General features: G+C 31.8%; 1 protein-coding gene across 4 annotated transcripts in view; it reads left to right on the top strand.

Moving 5' to 3' along the window:
- The window catches only part of LOC125073811 (trehalase-like), a 67,334-nt gene that overhangs the window by 13,243 nt on the left and 38,596 nt on the right, over positions 1-15,495 (top strand). Inside the window, exon 1 of one of the 4 annotated variants that reach the window (XM_047684875.1) lies at positions 10,133-10,248. The exons of the other annotated variants lie outside the window; for them this stretch is intronic. The gene's annotated coding sequence lies outside the window, so the exon portion shown is untranslated. Of the gene's footprint in view, positions 1-10,132; positions 10,249-15,495 lie in introns of those variants that run through there. 4 annotated transcript variants of the gene reach the window in all.

Raw genomic sequence — 15,495 nt, 5'->3', positions numbered from 1 at the left:
AATACCAATGCGGTCAGTCTGTCACGTGTTTCCAATAAACAAATGAATCTAACAATAAACCGCTGTTTTCCAAGTAATGTCTTGCCACGTTATCGCGTGCGCCGGAGTGGTTGTTGCGTGACGTCACAGAGGCGCGTTAATTCCCGCCAATCAGAGAGCGACATTTCAGAGGCTCGTCATGAAGACAACATGGCCGCCGAACGGTCCGTGTTCTGATAAAACATTTGTAAATTACCTTGAAATGCGAATGTTATTTAAATCAACCATGCGAATATTATGGTATTCAGGGATTTTTTGTGTAAGAATTTAATTTTTTATTGTAATATAAATTAATTTAATTTAAAATTTTTGTCTGAAGTTATATAGTTCAATGCTTTAATCACTTTAGATCAGTTCTACTCGTCGCGTACATTTTTAAATTTTAACTGCTTTTTACAACCTCAAAAAAAAACGGATTTTCTTGCGATGCTGAAATAAATATGTACATAATATACAACAAGAGCCAAATTAAGTAGATTTTTAACAACCGTGCCAACAGAGTGAGAGATAAGATAAAAAACATGAGATAAAAATTACAGAATACACAATTAAATCGCATTTACGAAGAATCTTCCTTACATATTATGATGGAGTACATAAGAACGACGGACTTGACTCTATTTCCTTCCTTAAGGAGACTTCTGCAAATGTGAGATAACATTTCCGGTAAGAATCAATACTTTACTACAAATAGTCTTGATACTTGTCAACAATTACATATTAATTTAATTTGCAATTGTTCAAATTTAAACATTATTTAAAACAGTGTCGTGGGTATGTCAATTCAACCAATATTGTCGCATCTGGCCTCTGATTGAAGCAGGGCCCAGCTAGCCACAAACGATTTTATTTAATAACTGATTTTCAAGGTCTGGGGTAATTTCTATTTTCCCCTGTGGATCGATAAGGCTAGTTCTAGATTAAAAAAAATGTGTGGATATTTTCCGTTGAGTAAATAAGCAGGATACAAATAATTTTACGGCATTCTTAAGATTTCTTACCTTCGATGAAAAACCAGACCTTTATTGTATCTGTCAACAGTCAGTTTAAATTTTATAGTAATATCTAGAAATGTGGCCTATTGAGGAGTATGGGCTCTATGGTACGACTTCTTATGGAGAACAATATAGTATTTAAAAAACAGAATTGCCTATGCCGTGTTATATAAGTGCATTAAATAAATATATTTCAATATATATTGTTTAAAATATGTTACAGAACGAACAAGTACAAAACCTGAGATTAATTCGTTTAAACAAACAAACAAAACACTTCATCTCAGAAACACAGAAAGAAAAGAAACACTTACAAACTTGAAATTTTGCAGTTCTTATAGGCTTTAGATTCCACGAACTCCACTCCTAAGGGGATAAAACGGAGATTGAAAGTTTACGTTTCACATATTTTGCGCGGAAAAAGCCGCAGGATCAGCTAGTATTAGTATAAGATAAAAACAAAAATTTAAGTTTGATAATACTGAGCCTAAGTTTTTGAAAACAATACAAATTGTACGTATAAACAACAATTTTGTCTTAAATAATTCACAAGAAACTGATAAGTGCGTCGCCCTTTTCAAGCGTGTCCAACTCATAGTTGACTAGTCTTCAATTTTCCTCATAAAGTATTCCTTAAACATAAACAAAAACAGTCTCGTTAAACTAATGACTGGAAATTTATCATACTAGCTTCCTGCCCCGGCTTCACACCGATACATTAAGGATATTTATACATATATACAACTTTTATATTAATGAACAAACACAAAAAGAAACATCCTTGTTTTTCCGGCGAGGAAAGTTGAAATTCGGCTTATCTCTACTACAATATGCATACAAACCTTCCTCTTAAATCACTCTGTTTACTGATGTAAACCGCATTAAAATCCGTTGCGTAGTTTTAAATATCTAAGTAAACGGATGACGGGAAGCGACTTTGATTTAAGAAGCATTCAAAACAAAATACCTAATTCATTCGATTAATTGTATTTCTTACTCTGTGTGATATCATCGCAATAATTATTTTGAAGGTGACTTTTGATTTTAAATGGTTTTAAACAACGCTTCTTCATATGATGTAGTTACCTACATTTATATACGTCACTGAATCGAAATCGCAAAACAAAATTATGTATATAATAACTTGGTGGTAGGGCTTCGTGCAATACCGTCTGTGTAGGTACCCGGCACCGACTCATCAGATATTCTACCACTGAACAACAATACTTGGTATTCAACAATACTTACTATTGTTCCGGTCTGAAAGGTCAGCTATCCAGTAACTACTCATGCAAGGAATATAACATCTTAGCTTCTGAGGTTGGTTGAGCGTTTACAACAATATTATTTACATTCACTGTAATATTGATCAGTTGGATACGATCAGTGATAATCATTGTATGAACACGAGGCGTAAGGATAAGCTTATCACGCCAAGTTTCCGACTCCGCAAAGTCAATAAATCCTACATCGCCAATTTATGAATTCTAAGCATCTGTAAAAAATGCATTAATAAATACAACGTATCGTGCAACAGAAGATATAGATGATGTTGACTTTCAGTCAGGATGTACCTCCTGCCTCAAAAGTATATCAGTACCTATATATAAATATATGTTATCCCGGATTTTTTTTTTATCTGGAATAATGTACCTTTCAAATGGTGAAATGATTTTGTCGTAATAATGAGGGTATACATCCCGTTTGGTCCCATATAAATTTGAATAAAAAACATCACCCATAAGGATGAAAAAAATACGCGTGACATTTTTTATGAGCTGGAATTTTGTTTATAATTTATTATCCTAGAGTAATACTTGTAGTAGGTCTTTTTTGATTTTTTTTAAATATAAACACTACGCCGACTATCTCAATGATTCATCTCATCACAGTAGATGCATTACATCGCTTACATAAAAGTAACACGTTGTCTATCATAAGGTTAATATGTTACTAATTATGAGTGATCACAGCGTGCGCAATTAACATATCACTATTCAAATAATCTAATAGCTATAAATTAACTTATCATATATAATCATCCTAGCCGAGATGGCCCAGTGATTAGAACGCCTGCATCTTAACCGATGATCTAGACACGCGGTAGCGTGTCAGCCAAGTTCTAGTAACAGAACTGGCTAGTAGCACCGTGTGTAATATTACACGAACCATTTGGAGCCACTTTTGACCTCCTCATAACTCAAAAACTATTTGACATAGATGTGTCAAATTTGGCTCATATATTAAGACTCGCGAGATACATATGTGTTCCAAATTTCATAAACGCATCTCAAATGGTTATTTAGATATTAACGTCTAAAAATCGTCATTTTTATCACTGACTGACCTATAGATCAAAACTATATCCTACTTCCAGGTGACCTAGAAAGTTCAAATTTGGCATGCAGGTAGATAATTAGGCCAATATAAAGGAAAAAATCTGAAACTGGTAATTTTTTATCATTTTATTATAATTTTTCATTTTATTGGGTCTATAGGAACACTTATATACTTATAGTTCCTGTAATAACTGTAATAAAAAAAATGATGTAAGAACCAGCAATCAAAACTTATGACAGCCGGTCTTAATGTGGATTTTAAGGTCTTCACGTGAATATATAACAAGTTGAATACCACCCTTAAGTTTTTTAAATCCAAATATTTCCGTTTTATTACTTATTAGTATAGCCGACTTTGGTATTTATTACGTTATTAACTAACATTTAGCGCACATCAATGGTGCAAAATCTATATATATACTTTAAAAAAAATAATAATAGGCATTTCGGTACACGGCGCGCGACGTGACGCCGAAGCAGAGGGTTAGAAGCGTTGTGAATAAACCTTAACGCGGACGTGTCTGAGCGAGTGGCAACCGCGCTCATAAGAATTATTTCAATGCCTTCCGATGGAAGCTGCCCAGTCTATTCGACTGCATATTTTTTGTTTGAGTATACTAGTATACAACAATAAAATAGGTTTCGTGAGACTGTAGTAGAGTATGTATATCGTAACAGGAATGATTTAAGTTTGTACTCTAGCGCTACAAACGGGGATCCTTATTGCTTGGAAGAACAGTATCGAGCGAGCATGCTGATGTCAGCAAAGGACTGGTGAATGGGTCCAATGGAAAAATAGAGAAAGTACATTGAGGACGTCGACAACAGCAATAGCGCACGTAAAATAACAATTCAATTTAAACATAATTTAATTTGCGAACTAGAAGTCAAAACCAAGTTACAGATATTAAGTAATGTACATATATGTTCAAAGGAAATAATTCTCTATTTGCTTAGCATATTCTACTATTATACTCAAATTACAAGGCCTTCGCCTTGACTGTGCTCTTTTCGACATAGGCTCCTCTATATTAAGTAAAGAGCAGGCTTACGTTGGCCTCTCTAGAGTTAAAACCTCAGATGGAGTACATCTTATCAATTTAGGTCCAATTCAAATCAAGACACAAGAGAGCTCTATTGTAGAGTACAACCGTCTGCGCACGTTATACCACCCCTACTTGGCCAAATTAAGTATAAACAGAAAACGCGTAAAAAAAAATCCGGACACTGAATGGGCAATTCACTCGAACATTTCAGAGGTACCTACAAGAAAAATAAGAACGTATCAAAAAAAAGACAATTATACCCCGTAAACGTAGGAAAATAGAATAGCTTAACAAAAACCATTTGGTATTAATTTTGTTATTAATAAGTACCTATTAATAATTTATATACAAAAAGTAGTGATATCCCATCAAAAACATAAATGTAAAATTGAGAGCCAAGTTAAATATTATGATATATACCTTGGTTGTTGACTTCAACGACAAAAGAAGTGAGATCTAAATTTTTGCCAAGTTAAATAGCCCTTCTGAAATTTATTTATAACTACATAAAATAGCATTTCTTCTTATAACTTGGGATAATATATTGTTGCCTAAGGTCTGACTTGGCTAGTTCTTATATGTTTATAAACACAACTTGTAGTTTGTGTTTAGAATAACAAATTATAACTCAGAACATCTAAGAAGAATGGAGGACAGCTCAGTATTGCTTAGTTAGTATATACGTACATTAAGAGCTGCGATGGTCCAGTCACTAGAAAACATTAATCTTAACCAGATATTGCGAGTTCATATCTAGACAAGTACCATTGAATATTTGCTTGCTTAATTTGTGTTTATAATTCATTTGTAAAGGCTTAGAACTTACGAAGGCTATAATATAATTCTTATATGAGAACTAGCCAAGTCAGACCTTAGGCAACAATATATTATCCCAAGTTATAAGAAGAAATGCTATTTTATGTAGTTATAAATAAATTTCAGAAGGGCTATTTAACTTGGCAAAAATTTAGATCTCACTTCTTTTGTCGTTGAAGTCAACAACCAAGGTATATATCATAATATTTAACTTGGCTCTCAATTTTACATTTATGTTTTTGATGGGTTTCGGTTTCAAACCCAGGCAGGCACCACTGAATTTTCATGTGCTTAATTTTTGTTTATAATTCATCTCGTGCTCAGCGGTGAAGGAAAACAACGTGAGGAAACCTGCATGTGTCTAATTTCAACGAAATTCTGCCACATATGTATTCCACCAACCCGCATTGGAGCAGCGTGGTGGAATATGCTCCAAAACCTTCTCCCCAAAGGGAGAGGAGGCCTTAGCCCAGCAATAGGAAATTTACAGACTGCTAATGTATATAATCATCTTGATTTTACAATGTTATATATTTTACTGGCACATTTTGTGAATATTCTCAATCAAAGACTTTTTGAAGGGATTAAGGAAATAAGAGGTAGGTAGCTAAGTAGGAGGTAGGAGACTAATTTATTACCTTAGTCGTTTTTGTCGTCCGGCGTCACTTTTCTAGGAGTATTGTCACGTCCCGGCTTAGGAGGACGAGGACCGTAATGTCTTAGTTCCCAAGGTAGCCGCATTAGCGGTTAATATTTCTTGCTTATTAATATGGCATGTTTGCACGTCTCTCTATTTATTTTAAATACAAAAGTCATTTTTTTCTTTTCTTCTCGTCTTGACCGATTTGAGATATTGTAGTGCTCGAGTGTTAGCTCAACTCAAGTGAACTCTCTATTCCCTCACTCTTGTAATCCGAAAACTCTTATAATCCGAAAACACAATAACTCTTTATCGGCCGAACCTGGGGTTTGAACACAGCATAGGACAGGTTTGAGACAGTCGATCCCGTATTTTTCAGTGGTTGTTATATGGCAGTTATATGTAAGTGCGTCTAAAAATATGTATCTTTAGTTAACATATGAATAAATATATCTATCCGTTTGATAGTATTACAATTATCAATCCCTTTCCCAACGGTATTGGAATCTATCGTCATTGAAAAGGAAGACAGGCTAAACCGCCAAAGTGATACTATCGGGAAATTAGGCTTAAAGTTAAGTTAATAAATCTCATTTTTCAAAAGTACCGTTTTGGTGCCTTAGCTTTTCTTCCTTTCCAATGACGTATGTATATCAAATATGACTAACCGGTTTCAAGAGTCAGCGTGCGCGTCCTCACGTAGTGCAGTAGACCTCAATCAACGAATGAGGGGTTTTGAAATTGATTTAATGAATAAGACTTAAAATTGTGTAAACTTCTGTCTTTATAAACTGTGTTTGCTTTATAATAAAAAGTAAATATATAATAAGTAATATATGAATTACAACAATTAATAATTCTAAATATGTAAAAAAATATAAAAAATTTATATACCTGTATTTTCACTCTTTGCCTGTCTATGAATAATTAAAAATAAACTTTTGTGTCAATCAATTCACCTGAGTGTGTGTGAGTCAAAAGTGACATCTGAATTTTATACCAATTCTGTACACACTTTGGTGGTTGCAAAATAATCTACCACGCTATATATATTATAATTAATAAGTAAGTATGTATGTATGTACATAAAACATTTTAGTACACATTACATAAATCATTATGTTACTCATTACATAATATAAATGTATATAAGTAAATTTATTTATATTTGAACTAATTAACAATTACTATGTAATGTCCTATGATCCTACAGCGTATAAATCGTTTCGTACAGATTAGTATATGATCTTATATGAACTAGTGTAATGCGACGTATGTAAATTAAGCGAGCGTTATTAGCTCTTTATAAAGGTTTAATTAAAAACAACAACAACAAAATAAAGAGCTATGTAGAGCCTTATTAATATTGGTCTATCGGTCTTGGATTGGGCAAGAAACGAAGAGAATTCGTTTCAAGTAGATGGTTCAAGTTTAGGGATAATTGCATTGTTTTCTGTAATATTAAAATCAATAACGCTTGATTGTGAAATATGAATATAATTTTATTTAACAACACATTTATATGAAGCATGTATTGTCCGTTTTTATGTTCGCATGTATGTTTTGACCGTTTCCACGATATATATTTTAGGTTTTAAATTTAATCATTAATTAATTAAACTGACTAACGATATTAAAAATATGTTATTTTGTTGTTCTCTCAACTAATCTCAACTAACAAAAACTCTCGAGTATCGATAGATCGTAAATTTTTTGGAAGATATTATCAATTTCAAAAGTTTTAAAAACTTGGTGGTATGACTTTGTGCATTGCCTAGGTAGGTACTGTGCACAGATCACATACTCTACCAGCAAACAGTATTATTGTGTTCCTTTTTGAGTGAGCCAGTGTAACTACAAGCATAAGGAACATAACGAGTTGCCCAAGTTGTTGGTACATTGGTGTTGTAAGGAATGGTTAATATTTCTTTCGGCATCTAGATATAGAGATAGAGATACAGCTAGACATTGGTGTCTACGTGTGATCGTGTACCATAAGGTGGTATATAGAAAAAATAACATTAACAAAAGATGGATGAGCCAAATAATACTGTCTAAACCACCGCTGGTTCGCACATGTGATAGTTTGCTTACTAAGTGATTGATTGAGTACACAAGATAAGGCTATTATTAGTGAAACACTGCGGATAACATTTTAAAATCATATAAAATACTTGAAGTTAGTGAGGTAACACATACATATATGTTTTTTCAAAATTATTTCATAATGCAAACGTTGACAAAACAAAATAAGCTTTGGGTGATTCCACTATCGACATCACGTGTCATTTGCTCATAATCCTTTACATTTATTTACTAAACACGTAATATACTATATTTGTACTACAGCTCAGGATATATAATCCCACTAATCCTTTTAACGCGAAAGGTGAGAATGGATGGATACTTTGTTACTGTTTCATGCAAAAAACTACGAAACCATCAAATTAGATAATGGTTTTGATACGTTCCCGGTGCTATTCCGATCCAAATTCGACTATTCCTCGCAAAAATTACTAAACTTAATCGTAATTGAGGGTCAATTTTACTATTTTTATTGGTTATGATACGATCTCCCGATCATTTTCTGGTCCAATATCGACCGAAACGCTCATGAGTGTTATGAGAGATAAAGTGATGATTAGAAGATTTGGCGCTAGTGGCTATTTCGGTTCCGAACTTAGCTTAACCCTTTTATGCAAATGTTAGTACATTTATCTATTATTTTTCCGTTATTACTAGAAAATAGAGAGTTGCGTCGAATGCGTTGTTAAATATGGGGCAATACTATGTTCAAAGAAATACTGCATTCTTGTGGTCCAACATTTTATGCAAATGGAAATCTTGTGTTTCACATTTTTATAAAGCATCTTATTGAAATATTGCTTTAACTGCTAATATACATTTTTTTTCATGTATCACACGATTCTTAGGGTATTAAAATTGTTAATCTATTACCTTTAAGTTAAGATACAGCTTCAAAAACATCAAATAACTAACAATACAATACAAGAATTATTTTCCAGTTTTTCCAAAAACAACAAATTATCTTCTCGTACAGCCAAGATTCAGAAGACCAATGACAATTTCAAAATATACTTTTTACACATATTATAAATATAAGACGTCAAACCAAAAAGTATCTATGACATTTTAAATAATTCTATGATTGATTAACTCAGTAGCTGGCAGCTAGACGTGATAATGATTTATAAATATGTTATGTAAATTAATTTGGAGGCTTACATACGTTTCCATTCAATTTCTCCAAAAGATAATAATACTACCGATGACGTAAAACCTAAGAAGATAACTGAAAAAAAGAATTAAAATACCAAGATAATTAGGTCCTAGGCGCATCATGCGATCGTAAGACTACTTTCGACCAATCAGAAAGCAGACCGCAGCCGCACCTACAAACAGATACACAAGAAACTCACTGCGATACAGCAGCGCTTGATAATTTAAACAAAAAGGACATTAATATTGTCGAAGCGCTGACGGTATAAACATTCTTCTGACGCGTAATGTCGATGGTAATGTAAATCAAGGTCCAGTAGCTTAATTTAGTCTATCATAATGAATGTAGATACCAAATATGCAGTTTTCGTAATTTTACTTTATGTATCGACGTTATAATAGAGTTATGTAATCCTATTATCCATTTGGCTCTAAACGATAAAGGTTTTAATGGAAAAATACTAATAGTTCTATCACGTAAAATCTTTTTGATTTTAACAAACGTGCAATAATAAGTTTTCTCTGCAGTAAGTTATGGATTTTTTTTTAAGATCAACGATAAAATTATCTAATCTAAAATTGATTAAGTTTGTTATATTATATTGTGTAATAAAATTTTCCGTAAACGAAGGAATTAATTAACAACAAAAGTTCAGGTGGATTAAAGGGCTGGACCCATTTATTAATATTTTAGGTCACTCAAAACTGATGAGCAGTGTAATCTGATATATTTGTGTGTGTATGATTTTGATATGACAATGCCTAAATTTTACTCCATAAACGAATTCGTTAAACAATAATATTTGTGCAAAACTCTCACGTCCTTGTCTAAAGTCTTTCTAAAAACCACTTAATTCGACAACGGACGCTATCGTCAATGCGTCATTGTAGATGTATCGTTGTTATCACACACACAAACAAGTAGTATGTGCACGTCACTTTCATCCAATGGATGATGTATGTGTGCGTTGGCCAATGTAACTACACTTTACTCTGCGAAACAATCGTTTTTCAGTCAGTTGATACCGGATTTTCGATAGAGACGGACGTGTTGATGATCGAGACTCGAACTCGTCGTAAATTGTAAATTGTGAACTAGTGTCGTGTTGGGATTAACTCGTACATAGTTCTCGGTGAGTTGTATTGTATCTATTGTATTGTTTGTTCACATTGATCTTGATACGCTTTGAATATTCTACATCCAGAAATAAACTTTTTGGCACAACTCGCCGCGCTTTACCCTTGAAGTGGAGACGAATTGTAATTTCATGTATAAGATTTTTTTTGCAAATAACAATTATGTCCTCATTATGTTTGCAAATTTTAAGAATACGTATATTAAACTTTATTTAAGTATTGCATAATGGATTAAATCGAATAAAACATGCTTGAATTACGTTGATTGTCATTGACGTAATCTGACAACTGTCGGTTACTGTCAGTGCTGTTAAGACTTTGTTACCTAACAGAATACCACACCAATCATCATTTCCGTACAATGTTCTATTTCTTGTATTAATACTATTTAAATTATAAAAAAAAAACTGAAGGCAAATGTTTACTGTTTGTAATTCCATGTGATGCAAGAGATTTGATGTTACATGTATTAAATGTATTAACTGTTGCGACAGGTACATCGTGGTGTTTATTTAATACCGTTTCCGTGCTAACCAAAGCATCGTTATTTTAATAATCTTTATAAACCTTATAAAGATATTTATTATATGTAATCTTTTTATTGTAGTATTAAAATTTATCCATTGTTCTCAATTATATATCTCCATTATGTTCGTTGTGTTCAAACAGGCTGATGACAACTTTGTTACTATGATTTTAATGCTAACTTACTTAGCAATGAAAGCTAATTAAAGATTTGGTAATGACGTAGTTACTTAACATAAAACTAATTTTACTTTCTTATACAAATATTAAATAATCTGATTCGCAAAGTTAGTTCTTAAGGTCAACCAACAGGTGTTCCTTGAAATGCCATTCACTATATGATATACAGGTTTCATTTAACGTGTAATCATTTCATTATCACGAGTGCTGTGTTCCTGTTGTGGATCAAAAAAGTATTTAATTAGATTTATAAATTCGATACGATTCGCTAATGGCTCACCTTTATTACACACTACAAACTGTTTTTGTTTAATATATCTTTATTCGTAATATTACACTTGTCTAATAATTTATTCGTATCGAGTTTAATTTTACTTTCAAAGTTCCATTTCTTCGTTGACATTAAAAATGCATTATTTTATAGTTATAACTAACTAAAAAACAATATGTAGTTAACATTATTAAGTTTTCCAAATTTAAATAAATTAATCTTTTTCTAATTTTTTTTTATGTCATTTATATTGCAGTTCATCTCATTACACTACACTTAACTTTTTTGCTTAATTGATCAAGTGGTTACAAGATTCAATATCAGTATCTAGATATATCAAAGGCGTTTTTACAATGTTCAAGACTATTCAATTATGTCTGGGCATCGTAATTTTGAATCTTTGCCAGTAAAATATTTGAATGTACATAAAAAAAAGATATGCATCGCATTTGAAATAATAAAGATGTCTTTGAACGTACCGAATGAAATATATTAAGTTAATAAATTTAAAATAGTATAATCCGACTAAGTGACGTAAAACAAAATTAAATTATGTATGATTGTTAGGTAATATATTCGTATGTGTCTGTCAATAATTGTTTTGCTTCACAGGAAAAGGTGATCGAATTTTGAATTTTATTTTTTGTAAGCGATGCGTCTGTTTTTTTTTTTTTTATTCGTTAGGATTTTTAACCATTTTCAAGACTGCTTATTTATTTTTTTTTAATTTATAGATTTCCCAATTTAAAAAAAGAGATATATTTTGTATGATAATTAACAATATAATTTGTTATTTTTAAATTTCGAATATATTTCATCATCATCACAATCTGCTACTTACACACACAGGCCTCTTTCAGAGTGCGCAAAATCTCTCGGTTCTCCTTCCGTATCCATATGATTGGAATATATTTATGTCACAAAAATTATTCGAATTCGAATCTGACATCCAAATCTGTTGAGATATCTTTATTATCTCACTTCCTAATTTGGTATCCTAGGATTTGAGTTGATTTGACATTAGAAACTGTTTTAGATTTACCCTATTTATTAATTTATTTTATAAATTAAAATGACAAAAATATAGATTTTTTTAAATTAGTACTTAACCGATTGTCATTATATTATGTCATGTTTTTTATACATATGTATACTACTGTAAGTATCCGTGTTTATTAATGTTGTTTAAATATTTTTTTTTTTATTTAATTTGAAGTGGAAAATAACATGTTTGTTGAAATGATTAGACCGATTTAATGAATTTTATAAATAATTTTCGGTTTAACACTAGTGTGACAGATCTACTAAGTATTTAAAATATGTACCAATATAATAGAGGAAGTCAAGAATTGATCTTGAAAATAACGGAATAATTCATGATACAGTTGCCAACAAAAATAAATTTAAGCCTAAAGAATATTTTATAATATTTTTTGTACCTATTTTATTTTCAAATAATTTCCACAGACTAAACTTAAATTAATTACTTCTCTTTATTGCTAATAGCGATGTAGTAGAATACATGGCCTATAATTTAAATATAATTGCATATATAAATGCAGCATCGTTTCTCAGAGAACTTCTCAGATATAAGAACATTGTATTATCAAACTTCACTAGTAGATGATAAATTTTATTCTGTTTTTATAGAATAGATATGAATGAGATCGTGGGTTACGAGTAGATTATATAACTCGTGTTGACAACATATTGGCAATGGTATAGCCGATGCATAATGCCAATGAACAAAAGTGACGTATCATCTGGTCCCATTCGTTCGTCTGCTCACAATCTTCCTGTCATCAATTAAAATATATAATTGCAACCATACAATTGCTCATTATTGCCTTATTTAAAATATATCATGGTATATGATAAAAGGAATTTAAAAAAATTTTTAAAGAGTAACTCAAATTGGATTTTTTTAAACTTATTACTTAATAGTAAATCCATCACCTCATCCCAAACCCCGTTCTTAAGAACATCAATACCAAATGTCATTCCCTGACTGTTCCCTGACTGTTCCCGACGGATGTGACGCTATTTATAGAATGTTCGAGAAACAAATAAAAATACTGCTCAGAAATTTTTAAAAGGAATGCGATATATTTTTGACCTTAGGGACTTCAAGGTTAAACGTATCTGAATAATTTCTGATGCATGAATTTAGGTGTTTAAAGCATGGTGTGAGTCGCTTCTAGAAACCTCTTTATTCTAGGTACACGTACCAATGATAGACTATTCGAAGCTACAAGAAATTAAAAAGAACCATTCGAAACTTTTGGCTGAAGTTTGATAAAATAGAAACCTGTAAAATACACTAACAAAATGGACACAATTGTACAAAAAATATTACTTTTTCTAAATTTGTCTATTGACTGGTTATATCTGTGGACATTGCTAACTGGCTGTGATTTGAGCAAACAAATCTAGTAATGCTATGTATTGTAACTGTGTTCGTACTGATACATATGTGTATATATATTTAGTCATTGAATTTGTTATGATTTGCCAAACGATCGCAACTAATCCCGATTCTAATGCTATCAATGCTTTTAAACCAAGATCGAAACGTATCGATTATCAAGGGTTATGTTTTGCTTTCACAGATTAAATTTTATTCACTTTTGAATATATAACTATTTTAATGTAATTATATAATAATGAATAATAATTTACTTAAGGAAAATAGTTGTCCGTTTTGGAATATGTCTGAAGGGTACAAGAGTCTGTTGCTTTAGGTTAAGCACTAATAATATCTCTATTATTGTTATAAATTAAATCGAATTCATTTGTAAACTGTTCTTCATTATTAATTCGACTGGATATTAGTGAATTTGATTAGAACTAATTCAGTAAAAACTGAAATAAATGATTTATTTAGTGATATAACCTTTGCTATTTGGCCTCATAATCAAATAATTTATTTGAATAGTACACCTGACGGTATAGCGTGATACTCACTGCCGGTAAGAACAATCAATAAAATATAGACTAATCATTCAATAAAATTAGTCAAAAGCAATACTTGGTAACCCAAACATCATCAAAGTCGTTAGTTAGGTGCCCACTTGACGTCAGACTTGTGTAGGTGACGCTACAAATTACAATATTCTTAAATTAAATTTTTTGCCGAAAGCGTAATTTGATTTTTATCTTCAAATAAATTATATACGTTGTAATTATTATTGCGTTGAATAGTTATGTACATACTGGCGCAATATTTACCGCGATACACTTGATGATACTAGTTAAGTAGTAGTATGATAGGTTGTAAAATTATCTTCAGTGATATGACCATGCTTGTTCAGGTGATGAATACAAATAGCACGAGCCGAGCATCTGTCCTGTCGTGTAAGTCATTTTTTAAATATATGATTGGTAGTCAGCCAGGCAAATAGGCACCTAAAGAGCTATTCTAGTAACACAATGAACTGGAAGCCAATTCTACAATCATATAACGGCTATGACCGATTCTATTTATTTATACCGGTTATGATATGATCCAGATCTAATTCCGATTTAACTTCGACCAGCCAAAAGGATCGATGGTTTAGTAGAATAGGAAGAAGACTGAACGGCAACGATATCGTTTCGATTCGATTGCGATTCAGTAAGAATTTGTTGGTAGAATTGTCGCCCTGAATGCAGAACGATCTTTAAATGTCAGAATGTGATATACGAAGTTGAAATAATCTAAATAACTTATCACTGTAAGATGGCTTTCAACATTTCACGAGCGAGGTACGCAGAGGTAGCAGCATATGCGCTGTTCAAGGAAAAACTTCACCTGACTTAGATTTTAGTACTATTCGAAATATTAACCACTTTTTATTAGCTGACTTCCATTGCTTTTTTGTGAATAAAAGTATGTCATTGTCTGACTCATAACAACCATTGGAAAAATCAGATCGATTCGTTGCTCCTTGCTGTATGATAGAACAAATAAACAAACACACCAACGCTTTTATTATACTAGTAGAGATTCCATATTTAAAAAATCAGTAATTAATAGCCCATGAAACGGTTCCTTAATTATTACCTAGAAACACCTCATCACGGTATAAACTTGACTCGTACGAACAACTATCCCAAGAATTGTTATGTCATATCCCATTCCAGTCATAAAGATTGCACGAATAATTCCTACACGTGACCTAAGTACATAAAATTATATATTCAGATTGTGATTTTGATATCTTGTTAAAGATTTGCAAAGCAATAATTTTTTTGTGACTTACATGACGCATGACTTAAGACTAGATAA

This window comes from Vanessa atalanta, chromosome 25 (genome assembly GCF_905147765.1).
Source record: "Vanessa atalanta chromosome 25, ilVanAtal1.2, whole genome shotgun sequence".
Classification (NCBI taxonomy): domain Eukaryota; kingdom Metazoa; phylum Arthropoda; class Insecta; order Lepidoptera; family Nymphalidae; genus Vanessa; species Vanessa atalanta.
Note: the sequence above shows the minus strand (reverse complement) of the source record. Positions and strands in the feature narration are given on the sequence as shown.